The 9007-nt window shown below is 45.1% G+C and overlaps 1 protein-coding gene across 1 annotated transcript in view; it reads left to right on the top strand.

The window, feature by feature from the left end:
* The first annotated feature begins 6738 nt into the window (after positions 1-6738).
* Positions 6739-9007, top strand: part of LOC146813695 (solute carrier family 22 member 7-like) — a 406693-nt gene continuing 404424 nt past the window's right edge. The window contains exon 1 of the mRNA XM_085609108.1: positions 6739-6861. The gene's annotated coding sequence lies outside the window, so the exon portion shown is untranslated. The remainder of the gene's footprint in view (positions 6862-9007) is intronic.

Here is a 9007-nt window from a genome sequence, read left to right as displayed (position 1 = left end):
CAAGTGTGGCCCTGCTTTTCTCAGGAGACTTGGGGGAACGCTGGGTGGTAGGAAATGTGTGGCTGCATGCAGATTGCAGGACTTTTCTTCACAGAAATGCAAGGAAAATGTGTTTTGTAGGCAAAGTTTGAGCTTTGCACAGGATTCTGTGTTAAAAAACATGGTGAGAGCCATGCAAGTCACCCTACCCTGGACTCTTCCGGGTGTACATTTTTCAAAAATATGCTGGTTTGGTAGGTTTTCTATGTGCCAGCTGAGCTAGAGCCCAAAATCCACAGCTACCCAGACTGCAAAAAACATTGTTTTTTAGTGGAAAAATGTGGTGTCTAAGTTGCGTTCACCACTCTCTCGTATTGCGGGTACTTGGCTTACCCACAAAGGTGAGGCCCCGTTTATCTCGGGAGATTTTGGGGAATGCTGGGTGGTAGAAAATTTGTGGCTGTCTGCAGATTTCAGGAGAGAGAGAATATACTTTCATTTGATTTCATAAAAAACCATAAAAGGGTGGAAAAACCACCTTAAATAAAACTTTCAAGGATATACATTGTGATTATTATTATAAAAAGTTTAAAAATTTGACATGTAAGCAGAACTTTCAATGGTTACAAAACCAGGTATTCTAATGCTGCGCAAGTTGGTTAACGGGTTCTGTGTTGGCTAAATCTCTTGCTGCATTTTTAAAAAAGTTTATGGCTCTGCAGGACAATGGGATGGATGAGCCCGTGAGACAGTAAATCACTGCTGCTCTACAGGTTCTTATTTGTTCCTTCCTAAAGATCTCCCGAAGGTCCTTTTCATGCATTTCTGGCAAGGCGGGGCAGATGCATAGTAGATGCAGTAAGGACTCATCCCAAGCTCCACACAGGCGACATTCCTTTGATTGCTATACGTGTTTCCATTTTGGGGTCAGGTCCTTTGATGGGTATGACCCTAGCCTTAGTAAAGTAAAAAAGTGTTTTTTCTGGTCCGAAAAGTGATCCAGCAGGTAGGGTTGGGGTTGCAGCCTCTGATATGACTGGATCACGGCACAGGCGTGTTTGTTTTTTGCTAAGGCTATTTTGTCTAGTAATATGGAATGCCGTTTTATGGCTTTGTTGACCAATGGTTTAAAACAAGAGTAGGTGGGTGCTGTAAGCCATGCCTCCTCTAACTTCAATGCTGAGAGTGAGGCCCTCAGAGCTTCGAAAATTGAATTATTTTTTAAGCTAGCTTTCTTTTCAATTTCCGCCCAACAATAATGCGTGAGTGTGTTTTCCTCTGCATCCCGCATCCTCCAATAGTACTTGGCTAGTATGCCTTGTTTGTCAGGGATCTGATTTTTTAAACCGTACTCGAGTCGAATTTTTGCTTGTGGAATGTGGCGGGGGATTTCAAACAGTTTCTTAAAAAGGATTGACTGTTCCAAATTCAGGCCTATAGCAGCCTTACCATTCAAGATTTCTGTGCCATATGAGATGGAAGGCAGGAATTTTGGTGCTATAACCTTTAATAGGTGCCCAGTGGAGCCGCCTGCAAGTTTGTTTTTTACAGTTTTAAAGGCAAACTGCAGCTGCAGATTTCAGGAGTTTTCCTCAGAGATGGCTCCCGCCCAGCAGCAAGAAAACTGTCACGGAAGCCATCGCCAATAGCAGGCTCTACGACGGCAACTCCCTTTATGAAGGTATTATCACGCTTTTGAGGAAACTGTGACTATAAAGGACCGGCGTATCTCAACAAAAGTGGAAAATTTTCCGTCAGACTCCCAATTAATAAAAGAAGAAACCTCATATACTTTTGGTAAAATAACAAGTATCTCTGTCTTTACATGCTTAAATGCATATAGTCATTTCACAAAAGAGAAAATTTAAAGTTAGTAAGAAGTGAGAGAGGTGATGATTTTGGGATCCTCCCTAACCTAGGGGGAGAACCAAGCAGATGCCTTGAAAACAAAGAGCACATCTTGCACGATTCGGTGGTGTTCCCATCCTCTTAGGACCACCCCAAGCACAGTTATGGGCAAAAATACAATCCCAACCAAAGGCCCTGCAAAGCATTATGGGACGAGATTAGCAGTGGGCAGTGAATATTATAGTATTCAATATCAAAATAATTCTACAAAGTGCTGCAGTTCAACTAGTCGTTACTAGGTGTCCCTCACGAGTCAAATGCAAAAGCATTGAAATTATTACATCAAGCTGCAGTTCCACTAGTCGTTACTAGGTGTCCCTCAAGAGTCAAATGCAAAAGCATTGAAACCCTTTCATGAAGCTGCAGTTCCACTAGTCGTTACTAGGTGTCCCTCATGAGTCAAATGCAAAAGCATTGAAATTATTCCATCAAGCTGCAGTTCCACTAGTCGTTACTAGACGTGATTGAGGGCCAATTCAGTATGTTAACCCTGATGGAAGCCAGATTGGAATTGATCTGGCAGCTGGAATTCATCTGGTTACATATTTGGACATGTACAGATTTCTAAAGGAGCTTCGACAGGGTTGGAATGTTAGTGATTGGCTGGATTATTACGGTCGTCAGGATCTGTAGTGGGTTTGTTAAGAATGGGTTTAACCTGGCCCGACTTTAGGCAATCCGGAATCTCACGTTGTAGTAGGGAGGCATTTACTATCTTGGTCCAGATTGGGAATAAGGACCTCTTCATCTCGTTAAGAAAACTTTAGGGAAGAGGATCACTAAAGTAATTTGATGGTTTCAGTGTTGAAAAAATGTTGAGCATGGAGATTTCATCGAAGGTTGTGTACTGGTTCCAGTAAACATTGTTTTTAGCGGTGTGACCTATTATAAGAGGAGGCTGAGGGGAAAGGAGGGAGGAGGATTTGAAATAGGGTGACTGTTGGTTGGTCCATTGCTGTCCAAGATCAGATTCGATCTTGTTCATCTTTTCAGGGAAGAAGGAGGCAAAGTCCTCACAATTTGACTGCAGAAACCATTGGCGATAGAGCAGGAAGATTATTGGATTCGAGTTTAATTAAATCAAACTATTTTTTGGAGGTTTCTGGCTTTATCAAGCTGGTTTCTGAGGAAGATCGCTTTCGCATTTCTGATGCGTTTATTGTACTTGCTCTTTTTCTATCTCAAAAGCTTGAGGTGTTCAAGGGATGGAGAGCATCTCCGAGATCGTTCAGCTAATCTCAGATTGCATCTGTATGTATTTAAACTACCAGTGAACCATGGGGTGGACTCTTCATTGGACATTCTTTCTAGTTGTAAGGGGGCAATTGCTTTCAGAATGTTCAACATGGTATTGTTATAGTGCTCGGTGAGTTCATGGATGCCTGACTATTGCTATGGGATATCATTTCATTCGGGTTTCCATTTTGCAAGCATCTTTTCCAATGTCTGGGTTTCTTTGGTTGAGATCTTTTTTTTGGTCCACGATTCTCTGATGTGAATTGTGATGTAAGGATGATCAGTCCAGTCACAAGGGGCAATCGATTCCAGATGAGTGGAATTGGGCTAAGAGATGATAAGGTCCAGGTTCGACCCAAAAATTGTGCGGGGATGTCACAGATTTGAATCAGGTTGAGGTCAGCTAGGAAGGTTTTGAGGCTATTCGCAGCCAGACTGTTCAGGTCATTCCAGTGTAGCTTGAAGTCTCCGAGGAAGATCTACGGACAATGTTGCCCCAAGTTGGAGGAGATGGTTTCCATGATTTGTTCAAGAAAAAAGAGGCTGTCTCCTAGCGGATGGTAAAAGACGGGCGGTTTGCATAAGGGTCTGTGGTTGCTTATGATGTCAATGCAAGGATACTCACAGAAGGAGAGAACTGCCGTGTGTGACTGTTTTGCTATAATACTATTGCGGTATATACAGGCGATGCCTTCACCAGTTCTCGTAGCTTTGTCTAGTCTAAGAATGTTGCGACTAAGAGGGATTAGGATGTCCAGGACAGGACCCTAAGAATCAGGATTAGGAGGTCAGGTTCCTGATCTAGGATAAGGTCAGCAATGAGCGTTGCATGTTTCACAGCTGATCTACATTTGAGAAGCATGCATTTCAAGTGTGTATTGGAGTCATTGGAAGTAGTCTGTGTGGTGTGAACTCACTCAAGGTTGGAAGTATTTACAGCATTAGAGTTGTGTCTGGGTACTCTAAGAAGGTTCCGAGGAATGGTTGCATATGGTCCTGCTTGTCTGGCTTGCCTATGTGTGTGCAATTGTATGCAAGGAGGAGGGAGTAAATGCCATCGTGGAATTATTCAATCTAAGGCGTCTAGAGGTGGTGTCGGGCAGGGTGTGGTTCTCCAACTCCAGAAGTAAGACACCCAGTTATGATAGATCCTCTTAGCTAAAGGGGGAGATGGCAGCTTAGGGTGGTAGTTAGTAGCTAGTGCTTGATTAAGTCTGTTAATCCCGGACGGCTTGTTAGACGACCAGTCTGAGGTGAAGTTTACGAGCTTTTGTAAGTCAGCCTTAAGTTGTTGAAGGTCCAGAGGGATCTTCCCAAGTCTGGATGCAGGCAAGGGGTGGCAATAAGTAGTCGTGGAATCGATCTGGGGATAAGGAGGCGACGGGCCGGTCATGATAGTGGTGTTCGGGTACTGCTGGCCTGAAAGGACCAGAGAGGGGAGTTTGGGTTGGACAGGTGGTTAAGCTTGCGTGTCTGGGAAGTCAAGAACTGAATCGGTAGAGGCACTGGGGACAGAAGAGGACTGATGCTATTCGAGAGTGGGGGTTCAGACTTCAAGGTAGTCAATGTGTGATCCAAGGGAAGTGTCATAGGTAACTTAGTTTTGTGTAAGCGGATGCTTTCGAAGGATATGGGTAGGATCGGCGTGGCTGAGAAGGTTCCATTGCTAAGTATGTCAGTGACCCATGCTTTCGAGGAGTGGTAATGGTGCGGTCTGGATTGTCAGGTCACGGTGGGAGACTCACCCCCACCCCCAGAAATGGTGGCGAGTTGGGAATATATGTGCTAGTCATAGTGGAGGAGTGACGGGAGTGTAATGCTTAAGTGGGTGGGGCTATGTAAGGAGACTGCTCGGGGATCCTTGGAATTGATGAAGAGACAAAACACCCATTCGATTTGTCGGGGTCATTGTTGGTAAAGGAATTCTTGATGATGGAGAAAATGTCATTGAAAAACCCAGGTTACGGCTTGTATGAGGATAATCCCGTTGTTATAGATGGAGATGGTAGCAGCCGGTCGGTATGTGGGTGATCGGGCTACCAAGAGTCCTAGGTCATGTGGGAATTTCTATTTGTGATCAAGCAGAATGAATGCGTTGTAACTTGAACACTTCGGGGCAGATTTACAAGCCCCTTGCGCCACTTTTGCGACACTTTTAACATGGCAAAAATGACGCAAAAGTGGCGCAAGGGGCTTGTAAATCTGCCCCTTTGTCTCAAAAGACAAGGGGGCAGATTTATGACGACTGGCGCTTCCCTGCATATCAGCAGGGATGCGCCAGTTATTATGCGCCACAGCTGCGCCACCATGGATGCGCCGCATTTATAATGCGGCGCACCATGGGGCAAAAACGGCACAGATGCGTGACGCATCTGTGCCGAAAAGTGGCGCATTGCTGGAGTTGCGTCGCAAGCGCGACGCAGCTCCAGCAATGATCTGGGGGGCCCTATCTGTACAATGCTGCGTCAATCCTTACGCCTGCTTCAAGCAGGCGCAGGGTTTTGACGCAGCATGGGCCTAAAAATGACTGAGTGAAATCTTGTAGATTTCACTCAGCCACTTTTAGGAGGCGTTCCTGCGCCGGAATGCCCCCACCTGCCCTGGAACACCTACATGTGGCGCAGGGCTTTACAACGTGACGCATCTGGGAGATGCGTCACGTTTGTAAATGCCCCGCACCATGGCGCAGGATTTGCGCCGCTGCTGCGTCACAAAAGTGACGCAACGGCGGCGCAAAAGTGCCGCAAGTGCAACATAAATCTGCCCCAAGATTGTTTAATATTCTTTCATGTGGGCATTTATGGCAGACAACGTGGCTCAACTCTCTGTAAACATCAAAGACCGCGACACCCCATTGTCATTACATATGAGCAAAACAAGCGGATCGCTCGCCACGAGTTCCGTTTCTAGGCCCCACCCTTCTACTCGTGCACTTTACCTCATATGAAGATGTTTTGGGCTGTTCCCAACCCTTAGCTACACCGGGTATGTGTTTTTCTGTACTTGAAGCTCTGGAGCTAAGGAAACAAGTCCCCTAGAATAATATTTCACAACATTCGGATCCAAAACTTTGCATCACTTACTTGAGGGGCGCGTTTTATTTTATTTGCATCATTGATGTAGAAAGGAAGATTTAAAATGCATTTTAAACAGGCATTCAAAACATTTACCTGAAAATGATGCGCTTGTAAAAAGAGTTTGTGAAGTGTCAGCTGCGCAGACTCAGGGATGGCCATGTAACTTTCAACAGAATATTCCAAAATTGCATCTTGTTCTATCACAATATCTCCAGGCCGGCTCTGCCGAGCACCTCGTGTGCACGTTCAGATGTACAGTGTTATTTTAGACATGCTGCTGCCGGTACAAAGAGCACGCATGCATCTGAGGAGTTAAAAAGAACCCTGAAGCAAATAAATGCATTTATGATTTCACATTGCTATCAATGTTCACTGTCTAACGTTGATTCAAATGCAATTCTACATGGGTGATTTAAGCGAAGCTTTGTATTTTTGTCTGCGTAGCCAGCTGCAGTCACATGCGACTGTGGGCACTACCAACGAATTAAAAAAATATTGTAATTGGTATATGTCCTGTTTTTGAGGGTACACACTCTTCTAGAATTCCAGCTGTTTACTGGATACTTGTCGGGAGGGCGTGGTGGGCGCTCGAGACTCGGACACCCCGCACAACCACTGCACTTGAGAGGCGTCGGGAATTGGCGGGAACTAATCAGGCTTGGTGAGTTAAGACATGATTTTAAACTGTTTTTATACCGTTCTGCTGCTTTTCCTTTTGACTCGAAGGGCCTGACTCACACAGGCAAACAAACATACTCTATTGTGTGCGTTTACTGTTTGATTTGCTATTTCCAAACTCCGGTTTAATAGTAAGTCTACAAGGGGGGAGAACTCTATACACAAAGGTAGAGGCTGCCCTGTCTTTTTATCTACGGAGTTGTCATCCTCGACAGTGGGATCTCTGCCGTCGTAAACTTACAATAACTCGAGGTTTTAGTTTTTTTTAGAATACATTGAATGCAACCGTAGCTTGAAAGGGGCTTGTGGTTTACTTTGCATGGACGCTATTTTTATTTTCAAAACATAAGATTTCTTATCAGATTTAAATGTTTCGGCAAACAAAGGAGTGTTGTTTGTGGGCGAGGGCTCACAGAAGGACATATAATTCTGCAGTTTTATTCATTAACAACAGTGGGTCTGAAAGAGTCTTAAAAGAGGCCTTTGCCCCAGAGTGAGGGGCATCCTCGGGGTGTGCTGAATTTGGGATATTTTGATGTTCTGTTTTCATAACGCCTCGCTACAGCAGCCACATGTTTTTTCTGATGTTTTTTTGTGTCCGAAGAGAATTTTTGTTAATTTACAGAAATGTTGCTTTGTCTAACTTGAGATCTTCTGAGCTGTGAGCACTGTGACAAACGTTCAAAGTTTGCAGATACAAATATTTGCTAGTGTGCCTGCCTTTGAGTCTGGCCTCCTCTGTCGGTCTTTCTGTCTGTCTGTCTGTCTGTCTCAGCGGATGCTGTGACAGCAGTCAGCTCAGTCTGCCTCTGTCTCTATGTCTGTCTCAGAGTGTCTCATGCCGCTCCCTCACTGACGCTTTAATGGCTGAATCTGTGTTTGGTTCTGGCCTCGTTCGTCACTGTCTCCCTATCCTGCTCAGCAGGTCTCATGCCGCTCCGTCGCAGATATTGCAACGGCTGTCCACCCATCCATCCACCCATCCACCCATCCATCCATCCATCCATCCATCCATCCATCCATCCATCCATCATACATCCATCCTTCCATCCATCCACCCATCCATCCACCCACCCATCCATCCATCCATCCATCCATCCATCCATCCATCCATCATACATCCATCCTTCCATCCATCCACCCATCCATCCATCCATCCATCCATCCATCATACATACATCATCCATCTTCCATTTCTCCATCCATCCATCATACATACATTATCCATCCATCCATTCATCCATCTACCCATCCGTCCGTCTCTCCATCCATCCGTCCCTCCTTCCATCCATCCAGCCATCCACCCATCCATCCATCCATCCATCCATCCATCATACATACATCATCCATCTTCCATCCCTCCATCCATCCATCATACATACATTATCCATCTTCCATCCCTCCATCCATCCATCATACATACATTATCCATCCATCCATTCATCCATCTACCCATCCGTCCGTCTCTCCATCCATCCGTCCCTCCTTCCATCCATCCATCCACCCATCCATCCATCCATCCATCCATCCAACCATCATACATTCATCATCCATCTTCCATCCCTCCATCCATCCATCATACATACATCATCCATCCATCCATCCATTCATCCATCATACATACATCATACATACATCATCCATCCATCCATCCATTCATCCATCTACCCATCCGTCCGTCTCTCCATCCATCCGTCCCCCCTCCATCTATCCATCCATCCTTCCATCCATCCATCTCTATACCCTACCATCCATCTTTCATTTTTTTCTGCCATCCTTTTACCAACACATCCATCCTCACATGTTCATTTACTCTGCCATAGTTCCTTCTATCCATCCATCCATCTACCCATCTTTCCGTCCGTCCGTCCATCCATCCATCCATCCATCCATCCATCCATCCATCCATCCATCCATCCATCTATCCATCCATCCATCTATCCATCCATCCATCTTTTCATTTTCTCTGCCATCCTTTCACCTATACATCTATCCTCAGATTTTCATTTACTCTGCCATAGTTCCTTCTATCCATCTATCCATCCATCCATCCATCCATTATCCACCCTCTCCGTTTTCCATTCCTTGTGCCATGCCATTACCCACCGATCTGCTTAACCATCCACCCT

The sequence above is a fragment of the Triturus cristatus genome, chromosome 6, assembly GCF_964204655.1.
Source record: "Triturus cristatus chromosome 6, aTriCri1.1, whole genome shotgun sequence".
Classification (NCBI taxonomy): domain Eukaryota; kingdom Metazoa; phylum Chordata; class Amphibia; order Caudata; family Salamandridae; genus Triturus; species Triturus cristatus.
This window is presented reverse-complemented; position numbering and strand designations above follow the sequence as displayed.